This window comes from Grus americana, chromosome 7 (genome assembly GCF_028858705.1).
Source record: "Grus americana isolate bGruAme1 chromosome 7, bGruAme1.mat, whole genome shotgun sequence".
Taxonomy (NCBI): domain Eukaryota; kingdom Metazoa; phylum Chordata; class Aves; order Gruiformes; family Gruidae; genus Grus; species Grus americana.
The window spans coordinates 8435508-8450178 of NC_072858.1; positions in this window are offsets into that span (position 1 = coordinate 8435508).

Consider the following 14671-nt stretch of genomic DNA (forward strand, 5'->3'; position numbering starts at 1 on the left):
TGTCAAACCGTTGAATGACTGTAACTGTCAGAGCAGAACACTCCAGGTTTAAAAATGGATGATAAAGTCATTAGAATAATATTAATTTATACAAACTGTTAGCTGCTCTTAAAAATAATTAAGTGGTTTCATATCAGGCCTTTGATGTGATATGTGGCCTGGTTTATGTGGGTTTGGTCGTTATTTTGCAAGCATGGGTTCTATTCCGTCGCACTTCTTTTAACTGCAGTCGAGTACAGGAGGTTTACGTCAAGGTGCTGTGATGTTTGTGTCACTATCTTTAGGTTGTTAACTACTTGTGGTGTGGCAACACATATAACGTGTTAATAAAACTGTAATGTTTTTGTAGTGTCCTCTACGTCTGCCTGGGTTTGTGTTTGTCCCCTATTTGTGTCTTGTCTGGAGAGGAGGTTTGAATTTGGAGCTGTGCACCTGAGAGACGTGATGATCTATAGATTTCTTCCGCAGAAGGACCCCTGGAAGAGGCTGACAGAAGGAGAAGCAGTGCGCGCATGGTCCCCCAGGTCTGCTCGGTGCCTCTCACCGGCTTTGCCACTCCCTGTACAAAGGGATGACTTAGGGAATAACCTTTTATCATATTTGTGATACAAGACTGCCTGCAAACAGGAAGGCTTCTTTATTTTGCTTTTGAATACTGCTGTTTCTTCAGTCAGTTTGGATTTTTAGTATACTTTGAGAATGCTGTCAGAATTTTAAGAATTTGTGGGCCGCTATTGGAATTAAATCAGGTTTTGATGAAGCACTACCTCTGTCCTCTGTCTGCTGTTTTTGGAAGGTTTCTCAACACTCATTTGAGAGGGGCCAGACAATACAGGGTAGACGATGAAGAAAAGTAACTAATTTATAGCATCTTTCTGTAAATGAAGTAACGGAAAAGCTACAGGATGGCATCCATTTATTTTGCAGGCCAGGTAAATCAGTATCATGTTCAATATGGCTTCAGAAAAATTGAGCATCGACATTTCAATTTCAAGCTTTTTGGTTTTGAAGTTATGAAAACACAGATTTTTTTGAAAAACTGTGAAGAAAACAGTCATGAGGAACAGAGAAAACTCTTTAAAGGGCTACCCCAAACGCTAGTTATGAGGCAGGGTTGCAAAGCAGAATGTCATTTTAAGCCCAAAGAATGTGGGAGTGGGATGTCGCAATCGGCACAGCATGCAACATATAAAGGCATTACCACACAGATTAAACCTAATAAGTTTAACTGGAATATTTCATAATGTGAGTCCAACCCAGCCTCTTTTTAAGGCAGCTGGAGTTATTGCCATTGTTTTCAATAAGCAAGGGTAGAAGCCAGCTTTGCAGGACTGATTTCAGGGGGTACATACTTGTGGTTTGTGTTTGAGGTGCATACAAATGTCTGAAAAAGATGTCAGATTTCAGTAATATTTCAGTGATCTGTTACTTGACAGGCACTAAATGCTAAGTGTGAAGAACTGGAGAGTTGAAAAGCTCTAGGACTGGTTTCTGTGTGGGCTTCATGCTTCTGAAAACCAGTTGGGCGGTTTGCGAACACATCACTTGTAGACGATTGCAGCAGGCAGGCCTTGGTTCTCATGGAGCTGTGTCTGGTTTGGGATTATTTAACAGTTAAATCTTATGAAAAGAAATGGCTATTTAAGCATCCTTCTAAGCTGCATTTTAGCAACTATGCGACAGAAGGATAAAACCTTCCGGTGGCAATAAAAGGGCTTCCAGGCTGTTAGTCCTCCTGTCTCATGACTGGGCACATTAGAGATGAGGAGTACAGCTAGTTTGTGTGTGCAGAGCAGGTACTTACTTCCCGGATGCGTTGGAGCACATTAGATGTGCTCTGCACTATGCAAGTGTACATCCTGCTCTCCTCTCCAAGAGAGAGGATGCTGAGACTCTGCTATGGACACGCTAGCCATGGACTGATTTGAACAACGCTGGTATATGCAAAGGAGGTGGCACTGATTCTTCTTGTCATTTGCAACGTTAGTGATACACAACATATGTAAATGTTTTAAACAACCATTATCTGCTTTCTGTTGCTACCAGCCAGACTACAGTTTAAGTTGGCTGATATTAATGTAAACCATCTAATGATCAAAGCTAGAATTATCAACAGTCACAAGAGGCGAGAGCCAAGTGATGCCTGGGCTGCACGCAGGATTAGCCCTGGTAACTTAGGAGTTTACCGCAGCCTTTGCCAGACTCATCAGAACCAGCAGACACATAGCCTCAGCACGCTCTGTTATTCGTAGGCAAGGCTGACGTGCTAGACTGACTCTGTGTCCAGGAGAAGGGACGCTGTTGCTCTCTGAACCTTGCCATCAGCCAGGCGAGTCAAGTTTGGGAGCCAGCGGTTTTCAAAGTCCTCGAGGCTACTGGTGATATGACCAGCAGTCAGAGCCTGCATCAAACACCATAAAAAGTAAGGGGTCTCCAGGCAGACTGCTCCATCACCTCTGGCTGCCAGAGACCTGAGCCCAGGGATCTCACTGACATCAGAGCCTGGCCTGAGAAGATGGAGCTTTTGGCCAAGAAATCAAAGGCCATTCTCATCGCTGGCAGTTTCATGGGTTCTGATAAATCAGCTCTTTTGTTCCTCTGAAAAACTTCCTGCTAGCCTGGGAACCACACTTCAAAGGGATTGTTTTTCATGGCCTTCATCTAGCTGCTGTCGCTTCTTAAAGTAATAATTGTCTCTTTGCTATAAAATATATAATTTACCAGGTAGGGTAAGTTAATACTTTTCCTCTTTTTAATTTGCAGTTTATAAGACAAAATGAAGTCAATAAGGAAGTTAAAGTCCTTTTTAGCCTTTTTAATATAACACTTTGTTATAATAACTGCAAGTGCATTCACTGGCATGAAATCTTAAATATAGTGGAAATAACACTTCAGGAGTGCTCGGGTTTGCCTTTATAGATTTTTCTCTGCTGCACCCTTTATCCCAGTAGGCTTTCATCACTGAAACTTTTCTGATATCCTGTAGTAAGTAATACTGTACAAACTCCTGAAATTTAAGAATCTAAAGTATTATCCCTTGTGCCCTTTCACATGTACTGAACTATGTGTATGTGAGTCTGTATGATACATGAATGGGATATTTACTGGGCATAATTTTTAATGCCACTGAAGTCATTGTAGGGATAAAAAGAGAGAATCTTCCTCAGAGAACTACAGAATCTGTAGACAGAGGGCGAGTGTTATGTATGTGTTTTCAAGATTTACACAATCCTTCTCTCCATTATGTAAATGCTGATTACAGGGAGCTCTGGGACCCAACGAGAAGCAATTACAGCCCTCCCAATCTGCGAGGAGCACATGCAAGACTGCCATTCACAATGGCCAAAAAAGTTGTGGTATGTTTGGTATTCTATTCTAAGATAAACTGATTTCTATCATTAATAAAACATTCCCCATGCCCTGCTCATCAAGGAAAACTACTAACAGTGCACAACTTCACAACAGTAAACTGGAGCAAAAAGCACATGAACTGCAGAGGAGTAACGGTCTAGGTTACCGAAACAACACAGGGAACAAGTCCTGAGTTCCGCCTGTCTGTGCTATAAACGTTCATGTACCTCAAACATGCAATACAGACGGTTAGAGAATTGATAAAGAAGGATAATCTGTCTCAAAAAATGATTGCTTTCTGGACAGAATCAGAGTCTCATCTTATTACAGGGCTCCATGAATAGCTGATGTGTCCACCTAAAATTAGCTAGGTTGATGTCTGAACACCTACATCTCTACCCCTGGTTTCAGTTGATTTGTGAAGACACTCCCTAATTATACATGATGATTCATCTAGATTATCAGCCCCAGGAATGCTTTCTGGTTCTCAGGCTGGGGTCCGTGCTCTGGCAATGCTCTCATTATACATGGGGGCGAGACCCAACATGCACCACCCCTCTTCACAACGAAACCTCCAGAGCCACTGGGAGACAGAAACTGGAGTATGTCGCTGTCAGCTGGGAAGAGAACTGAATGGTGCACCACAGACTGCCCCAGTCTTTAAACCTAAAGGGAAGAAAACCAGCTTTCATTGCATGGCCGAGCAGCACCACCAGTTCATTATTGTCTTAAAATAGTATAGCCTCTGAACAATGCATTAATTATTAGCTTGCCTCATTAGTTAATCCCATTAGATTGATATACGTGTGCATTTTATCAGCAAAATTGAAAGTAAATTACTAGGAACACTACTTTTCCACTTGCATTTCAGATTACATAGTAGATCAATAGATGACTTGAAAACGTTCTTGCTTTAGTGTAGTGCAAACTTGGCCTCCGAATTTCCTGTGTTCAGACAAGAGGGCATTTGATGGTTGAAAATGATGCTTTTGCCAAACGATGTTTTGGGGAAGGATAAATTAAGCGTATAAGATGGTAGCACTGGGAATACACTCAATGTTTATCACCAATCTGCGTTACTGATGTTCATAGGAAGCTTTGCTTGAAGCAGGAGTGCAAAATGCCCGGTGCTGCACGAGTACCACATCAAGATACTTGCAGCTAAGCTTCCTAAATTAGAGCAAGAGTGACTAAGTCAGCAATTCTCACCTCTGGAGTTTGCATTAACTCAAAGCTCCACACCTGAGACACGTTGGCACTCCACGGGGTTCAGAGCCTGTGAGATGCTGGGACTGCCATGGAGGTATCATTTTATTAATACCGGCATTTCCAGATCAATTCACTAGCTGCCTAAAGGGAAAACAATTTAAAATGTCTACTTAAAAATAATTTGCAAGTAGTTTTTATTATCAGATATTAATTTCAAAATGGTATCTAAGGGCCTGAAGTACTGAAACATTTAATGAGGGTTTAGAAATGGTAATAAAATACAACAGGCATGTATTAATCAGAGCAAGACACTTGTGAATTGAACTTGATGGTTTGGATCTTGAAATGTGCTTGCAGTTTCCTATGAAGCTAGTAACTATGATTACTGTTGTAGAAACACCTCCACAGAGCAAACATTTTACTACTTAGGACGGGATCAACAACCACCTGTACATATTTTATGCATAAGACAAAAGCTTGGAAGTTAACACAGAGGTCATGCAATTTTGCATCACCTTTGAACTCCATTTTATAGTGTCATTTCCATCGTCATTGCAGGTTACTTGCATCACAGCAGCACCTAGAGGCTGGTGCTGTGCAGGCATGGAAGGGAAAGATCATCCTGATGCAGCTAAGAGCTGAAATAATAAACAGGAGAGATGGAGGAAGCAGAGACCGACAGTGATGAACCAAGCAAAGTGTGAGACGTTGACAGCAGTCATTGCTGCCTTCCCCATTAGCTGTCAGGGGTTAATGGGATTCTCTAGGTAAAACTATGCTGCAGCGTCACTTAGAGGGATTTAAAGGAATCAGAGATGACAACTGGTCTGGTATTTTTGTCCCTTCATATTTACTGTTTCATGACATTTCTTCTGTGAGATTTATTCTAGTTTATACCTGTGTTCTCACATATGAAAAGTTAGAGCTGGTTGAATTTTTTAAGAATTAGAATTAAGCGTTAAATTAGATGAGCTGCACTTTCTTGCTCTCCATGACTGAATAATAAAACTGTGATGGCTTATTCCCTTGCAGAAATTACAGAGAGAAACTGTATGCTAACTTGCTCAAAAAAAAAAAAAAAAAAGGAAAAAAATCCCTAAAAACCCCTTTTCCAGTAGTGAAGCAGATCCTGTTTGAAAACAAAATGGTGCTATTCAATGGAGTTCATATTTGAAAGAAAAGAAAATAAAAGCTAGGGGTGTTGGCAAGTGGATAGCTATTTTTCCCTGCAACCATATATCCACAAATGGCTGCTACATGTTGTTATTGGAGTTTAGGCTATAAGTATGTACCAGTACATTTGAGGTCTTTGAAGTGCCATATACAAGCGTATCCATACAGGTGGCATATGCTAGTATCTTCTGTCAGGTAGAGAATTCCAATTTATGTTATTTGAATCCTCAAAGGGTGTGAAAAGCTCTATTTATGTGCATTCAGCTCAACGGGAATAAATCAGACCCAGAGTAATACAGTCTTCAAATATGTCTGATTTCTTAGATCGTATTTGCTTGAGTATTTTCTGAGACGCGCTAGTATGAAACATTTGGTTTAAATAATTGTATTGAAGACAATACAATATAGTTGGAGACAACTGTGTTAAAAGGATTTTCTCTAATCTATTGGTTGAGGTAGTTTCCCTGGAAACTTTATAAGAATCCTTCTCAGTGCAGTCTATCTAATTATTATTATTTATTTGTGCTATTTTGTTTGATAAAATTAATGAGAATACATACTGATTGGATGAGTATTTATTTTCACTGGTTCTGGCATAGTTAGAGCCAGGAGCCAGAGTTCTGAGTTACATTTCTGAGTGTGACAGAGAGATGGATAACAGCTGATACTCATAAATATCCCCCAGTGAGAGTCTGCACGTTTGGACTTTTTTCATTAATGATTTTTATTTACAGCTGGTTACCTAAGAGAAGTGAATTAACATAACTCTTTCTCTCCTTCGTTTCACAACTTTGTTGTGCTCTTTGAGCTGCCCCAGTCACTGCTGAGCCAATAATGTCAGCCTTGATTTGTTTGTTCACCTCTCCTGCAGTACATGTCCTCCTACTAAGCCACTCCTAGTCCTAGAACTTGAAGTCAATGTCTGCCCGCATCACCTCTCCCCCTCCTACACATCACCTGCAAGACATTCCTCCGCTTCGGTTCATGTGCAAGTGTCATAACGATGCACTCGGCTCTTCTCAGGGTAACTCTGTAGCCCCACTACAGGAGCGTCGCTTCTCCTCCCGTCATCGTGCAGTTGTGCTTCCCGCTTGTGACTGAAATGAGATTTATTTTTTAGCTCTTTTGTGATGCTGCGTAACCTGTCTGTGCCGTGTGTTCACTTCCAGGTACCGTAAGTAAATATGAATGCTCTAAATTTATAGGTGATATTTTTTGTGTGACGATTATGCCTGCGCCTAGCGATGTAAAACTGGCATTGAGTTCCAGTGGAGCATTCTAGCTGCCCTTGTGCCTGTGGGGTGGGAGCCAGGGACCTGCTTTAAAGTCTCTGAGCCTCAATGGGAAGCGCTGCAATGGGGTGTTGGAACTAAGCCACCGCCAAAAAGGTAAATTTGAGCCATTTTGGTGATCGTACAGATTTTCAAAATGTAGTGTGTTCTTCTGGACTTGATGGTGATGCTCTCTAGTGGACAAGTTTGAAAAATCTGTTAGCAAGAGCATCTGAAAGATGCCTAGTAAAACTCTGGTGCTGAGGGTACCGGCAGGTAAGGCAAGCAAACACAAAAAGAAAAGATCCGTAAAATAAGCAAGCAAATTAACAAAGCTCAGAATGAAAAAATCTTTTTGAAGGAGCCAAAAAAGGATTAAGGGATTGGTAAAAAGGATTAGAAGCCATGTATGTTTTGGTCTCCTTCTTGTGTATTTAGCTTGTGAGTATTAAGGAAGCATTAATATACATCATATGTATTTGGTTAGAGATGTATGGGCATGAATATGACACAAGGTTGAGTTGTATTTCTTTTTTGGAAGTTAATTTCTGAAAAATCTCTCTGCTTTTTGGTATTTACTACTACACTCAGCTCAGTAGCTTCTCCTAGGTAAAGTATTTTTGGTTAAAGGAAAAAGCACTGCAGATTTTTTAATGAGTATAACAACTGTTACTGTTAATCCTAGACAATTTTCTCATGAGGCGCAAGTTCTTACTACCACCTAGTGCAATTCATGTTTCAATGCAACAGCATTATACAGTATGATGTCTTCATTATTAACGAATTCCTCTAAATAGTTAATCTAGCTGATGTACTTATTGACTACAGTAATAACTCTATATTAATGGAAGAAACAGAAACAGAACATGATTGTTCTTCTACCTCTAAGCCCTCTGTAAATAGTACACTCACTTCTGTGCTTTATCTGCCTATTTTCTCCCATGTATACAGTAATTTCAAGATAGTAATCATTCCCCTAGCACGATAATACACACCTATACTCCTGCTGAATTATGCAGCTGTGGGTTTATGTGAATGAACAGTGGTTGGTTTGCACAAGCACCCTGTCAACATTTGAAGTGTGATTTGGAAAAGGAGAGTAGATTGTCTTGATCTCGTGTGCTGTGGTATGAAAAAAACACAGTAAATCTCTAAGTTCCTAAATATTAGCATTCTGATCTTAACAAAGGACATAGGGATTAAACAGCCACTGCTGCTAATTCCTACCGTGTAGCTACTACTTTGGTGCCATTCTACTTTTCTTATGTAACAGTCCAGTATTTTTTTAAAAGGTATGTCCAATAGACATCCTCAAATGATATACGGATTGTTGAAATAAAATTCCTAAAGGTCAAATGTAATGTTGGCCTTTAGTATAACTATGTAATAATGAATATACATAAACCCATTCTATCCATTTACAAAGGGCTGGGCATTTTTCTATATTGGAGTCTTCATTTTGTCTTTATTAATGAATTATTTCAGAGACACAAGTGAATATTATAATCTTTTTTTAAAAAAATTAGCCAAGTTGAAGCTTTCTATTATTATGTTTAATTCACTGGCCCTATTTTAATGGCGTGTCAATAAGGAAAATATGCATATAGTTAACTTAGTGTGCAGCAGAACTTTCTCTAATACTAGCTGTATTTGTCCTTGCTCAAAAATAATGTATGCTTATTTCATATAAAGAAATAATAGAAATATATTAATAGCCGTTCTCTTCATGGGCTAGCTAAATTCTGAAGGAACTAAATACATTTTAATTTCAACAAGCAAGAATTTTTTCCAGGCCTCTTCTTTTTCGGCATTTCCTTCATTTGAAAGAGTCAGATCTAAAGAGACAGGAAGGATCAAACTCCCTATAAATAACTCAGAAGTTTCACTAATTTGTAATTCCAATGTGATTTTGGCAAAGGCATCTTACCTACATGAAAAGCCAAGCATTTAAAGCTTAGGGTATGGATTTAGAGGGACAAATTTGTGGTTGATGGATAATTCCTTGGACTTTAGTGAGACTGGAGAGTGTTCAAATATGAACAGAATGCAAAACAGTTTATTTAATAGATATATACTTAAAATATTACAGCTTATAATTATAAGCTATATGTACCTTTTCTAAGAGAAACATGAAATATGGTGTTACAGCTTGCCCGTCATACCAGCAATGGCTCTTTCTATAACGTGGTATCACTAGATTTACTTTCTCTGTCATGCTTCCATGGCAGGCAGGAGTGGCTATAGGTTTACCTTAGGAGCTATAGGGGAGTGAAAGGTTATGACTGATGGTCTTACAACTCCAGTGTTCCCAAAATTCAAATGAACCCTGCAGGCAGATTAGCATTACAGCTATTTAGAATGATGCAGAAAGGGCAAAGAGCTTCAACATATCGTTTCCGTTTTGTGTTTGGAAAGAAGTGTGCTAATGCACTCGTTCCACTGAATTCATTAATAGGTAATGAAGTTAGGTGTCTGCTAGGGATAAGGTTTTTTAAATTGATGAAGTCTGGATCATTCGCACCTGAAAGTCCATAAAGAAAATACCTGTGGCTGAGGCACTTCACACACACTAACCAACTTTGGAAATGAACTCTGGAGTGCTGGGGAAATTGCAGAAGCAGGAAAGCTGTGAATCGCTTACATACATTTGAAAAGGACTCTTAGCTAAATGGCCTGGTAACCTGCCTTGAGCTCCAGGTGAAACACAGTGGAAAGGGCGAAGGATTTCAGTGATAAAGAATTAAGTGACAGGAATACAATTAATGTCAGCATAATTTTAGAAAAAACAGGCCTGATTTAACTCTTCGAGAGATTACAGATGTAATCAGACTGTGTAGATACCACATGCTTTCACTGCCGGAAGAGGTTCAGCTAGCACAATTATACAACTGGTCATTTAAAATAACTGGCACCGTAGCACATAGAGTCTATAAGCAACGAATTAAAATCTGAAACTGATGGTTTTGAAAAATAATGCCAGTGAGAAATAATCATCCAGTGAGGCCGTTTACAATTGTGTCTTCCAAAGAAGGGAGCTCAAACCAAAGTGGTGCTACCGTTTTATGCATAACCTGGGCTTAAATATAAAATATGCAGATGACACAGGGGTTGACAGCTTGATAGATAACGATGCTGAAGTCACAAAGAGTAACATGGATAGTTTGGTAAGCAGAACCCATGCAATTAGCTACTCCTTTGATATACTCACATGCACGCTGTATATCTGAAAAAATCCAGTTTATAAGTGTGGAGGGGAGGACAGTATCCTTGAAAACAGCAACTTTGAAAAGTGCTTATAAATCATCTTGGACAACTGCATCAACACAGACTTCTAATGTGATGTCTGAGGTAAAAAGGATTAACAAGAATTTGTAAATCTACGTGTAGGAGTAGTAAGGCAATTTTATGTTTATATAAGCACTGATGAAGCCAGTCCCAGGATATTGCTTACAAGTCAGATGTCAGTGTTTCTAACAGTGCAAGAAATGGGGAAGGTGTAAGAAGAAAGCCACAAAGATTATCTGAGTGCTGGAAAAATGCCTTACTGTGAAAGACAGAAAGAATGCCATTTGTTAAGCTTATCAAAAGAGAGTCTGAAAGTTAACTTGATTGCAACACATAAGTACTGATACAAGGAGAATATAGTACATATTAAAACGCTTTTTAATCTTGGAGAAGAAAGCATAAGAAAAAACAGGGATAGAAGCTACAGCAAGCACATTCAAACTATCAGTTAGACAAAGATTAGCGTGCCAGTTTGTCAGCAGAACAGGTCTGATGCATCTCCCCTCTAGAAATCTTCAAACTGAAGCTGAGTTCCTTTCCAAAAGATGGATTTTAGCCTGGCTAGATTAATAGTCTCAGCCTCACAATATGATGCCTTCTCCTTGCTTGTAACACAGTGTATTCCCACACCACATGATATTTATTCTGGTTTTGCACAGAAATAGCATGTCCTTAGACAGAGCCATTAGAAGCATTTTAAAGGGAATGCGTCCAACATCGTTATGTATAAAACTGAGGAAAAATTAAGCATCTAGCAGTAGCAAAAAGTGTTTCCTGATTACAATTGTAAAATGAAAATTGTCATATGAGAGGGAACATTTTTTTATTAATATGAAAGAAACCACTAGATGGCACTGAAACATCCCTTTGCAAATCCTCTCACTTTGACTGATAGCTTGATTATCCATATTTTTTAATCAAGACTGAAAGGAATTTATGAACCATAGTATAAAGAATCCAAGGGACATAAAATTCTGACATTAGACAGGATGAATTTTCTTTGTTTCTGTTTATTGTACACAATATACTGTTTACTGTTTAGTTTATGATTACCTGAATTATCTTTATGCACTTATATGTTTAGATACTTTGTTTAAGGGAACTGAATCAGTACTGAATTATATCAAATGCTCCTTAGAATACAGAATTGAACACTATTCCAATCCATAATTGATTGCTGGCTAGACCTTGTTCTCTTCCTGCTAGAGTAAATTCAGTTAAATTACAGCAATTCTCTATTTTAAAGTGAAACAGAGGCTACGGGCTCCTCTCTCCCTTGGACATGGCATCAAGACTGCTTGGAAGTTTATTAGCAGACAATAACAGGAATTATTGTTTCAGAAAGAAACTCCAAGAAATATGCTGTTTATTCATAAAGATTTTTTTCCTGGCATCTCAGCTATTTAATATATTATTTACATGTAAAATCGATCACTGTAAAGCCATTCCTTCCAAGCAAGTAGTTGTTCTCTTTAAATACTCAAGACATTAAGTGGGAGGAAAGGAATCAGCTCCCACTTCACCTTTCTAAAGAAATTCTTAAGCTCCTCAGCTATTCAGGCTGCCAGACTTGTGCTGACTGGAGCGATCATAGGAGTCATGAAACCTGGGAGTTCCTACATAGGTCTGGTTGCAGAAATGCAGAAGGCATATAGTTTAGCATAACACATTCAATATTTTAAAAACCTGCAAGTGATGTAGTCTTATATTTTCTGATACAATTTTAGTCAAAAAGTAAATGAAAACCAAGCTTTCTGCTGATGATAATCTCGTGCTGAAAAGTGTTCAAACCCTACATGTATCAGCAGGGTGACTGGAGGTGACTCTGAATGCGTGGATGTGCCCTGAGCTTGGCCCTTCAGGGAATCAGAGCTACCATGGCCCCTACTTTGGAACTCAGAGTCTGTGGCTGGTTTTGACAGTTTGGGCTTTAGGAGGTTTATCAGTGAGCCAGGTGAGGACTTCCCTTCTGTAGATTAAGGTATTACTAGATATAACTGTTTTTCAACCCAGACTATAGATGTTTTTTGACACAAAGAGCAGCCTGGTATCTAGAATTAAAACAAAAAAAAAGCATCTAGAAACTTGATAAATTCGGCCCCAAAAAATCACCAAATGAACAACCAAATAATTACAAAAATCATTTGGATAGGGGGCTGACAATACTTAGCAGACACAATGAGAGTGATGGGAATTTGGAAGGCTGGACTATCACTAGAATATATAAGCACTGCATGTCAGCTGCAGTCAGTAAAACAAGCAGAGCTACTACTTACTTAAGTACTCTATTGACAAGCAAGGCATAGATCGTTAGACATTGAATCTGATCCTTTACCCAGTAAACATACAGTAGTATCCCATTTAATTTCAGAGCAGAGGACTGGAACTGTTTTGCTAGTCCTCTTTCCCCGGTATCTGTTTATTGCATTGTCACCCTTGGAAATGGGTGTGCAGCATAAACCTGTTATCTTTTTCGTGGAAATCATCTGGAGGTGTTTTCTCTTACTAAAAGCTTCAGGACAGGTCCCTGTTTATTACTTCAGCTCAGTCAGTGGTAAAATCCTTTCTCGTGTCACAAACACCTATCAAACTGAAGACGGCTGTGGTAAGCCAGTTGGCTCACTCTACACCAGAGCTAGCAGACTGACTTAGTGTGAATTTAAACATGGATCAGCAGGACAATATAGAGAGATACCAGTTGTTTCATCCAAATTTACTCTGACTTGCTACTATGGTTATCAATTAGAGCAGAAAGCACCCAAACAGGTACACAACCACAGAGATAGACACCTAGAGGTCTCCAAACTTCTAATGTGTTTAACCACCATGATATAGCACAATCTAACACTCTACATTTGATTGAATCTGCAGCAGAAACGCAGCGGGCAGCATATCCAAAAGCAGTGCTCTTTATCCTGTCGAAGGAGAAGGAGGGTCTGCTACAGATAGGTAGTGGTGCTGGTCCGGCACGGCATCCTTAACCAGGGAGACAGCGCTGGAACACGTCTTCTCTCTCTGGTCGGCCCGTTATTGTTCCTGTAGGCTCTGCGCTCCCAGGTTCCCCACCACACCTTTGTGGCAGGGGTTGGCCTTGCAGGTAATTTTCCTGTCCATTTTGGGTCTATACATGTAATTCAGTCACAGGTTTGAAAAACAAATACTCCTTTCCCTTGAGGTTTAATTTTTCTAGTCAACTGCCAAACTGTCAAGATCTACGTAAGCAACCAGCCCTGCAGCTGGAGACTGTCGGTTGCCTCTGTGACTGAGGACCCCATAAACTAGATCAGCTGAAAAGGGATGTGTGACCTCGATTGATATTTTGCCCCCCATGTCATGCATATGATTTTTTTCTCATTGACTGTGTCATTCAGTTACAGGTAACTTTTTTTTGTGGTGTGACTTATTCTTTATTTCCTGCTGTTCTTCATTTTATAACATTAATTTGGCACTATCACCAATTCAATCATAATTATGTCAACCAATTAGAGATAATTTGTGTGGGTACTCTGTATTAGCTAACTAATTTTATTCTGTGGTCAGATATTGTAGTTATTTTCTTGGTAGTCTTTGGCTGTTAATAATAAATAAAATAACATGAAAATGTGGTAACTTAACTGTTTTTACAAGAAACAGAATAATTGCATTTTGATTCCTTTTTTGTTTTTCTCCCAGTTGTAGCTGTTTCTTGCTTCAAGAATAGGTACGTATCTGGGCAAGTAACATAAGGTTATGGGGGCTCTTTTTACAGTTAAGCCATAACTTCATTGTGGTTTGTGTTCTGTCTGCTGGCTTGGTGGCTATTGAGGTTCTTGGGTCTTCTGCTCCTCAGCATGACCTCTGACCATGCCTTTGGCTTAGTGTGTGTCCCAGTTTCTTTGGCTCCTGACCTTGGGTTGTCCTTGCTCTACCTCCAGACTCATTAAGGCTGATTTGTAAACCCATAGTCTTGTAGATACAGGGTTTAACAGACTTTCTTTTTTGGGCTTCTGTGGTCAGACCTTACTCACCCTGGCTGGTAAACTCTTTTTGACAGTTCGGTGATTTTTTCCAAGCCTTATCAGGTCCATGGCCTAGCTTAATTATTTTCCTGTTAGATTTTTTTCAAATGAATCTTGGATCCTCCTTTGCAACAATCTGTTTGCGTTAGGCTACTGGGAAGGGTCTTTTACAAAGCATGGGTGGGAGCTGTGATTTGATAAAAAAATTGGGCTGCTCAGCTGTGACTTAGGTATGTGCTCACAGCAGAGGAGAGATGCTGTGATGTCAGTGTGTAAGACTGAGATAGAACTGCAACTCATCAAGTCTTTTGTGAAGGATGTAGGGCTTGATGCTTGGCAAATCCCAATCCTTACTAGGTAAACTGAGTAATCTCAAGTATTTAT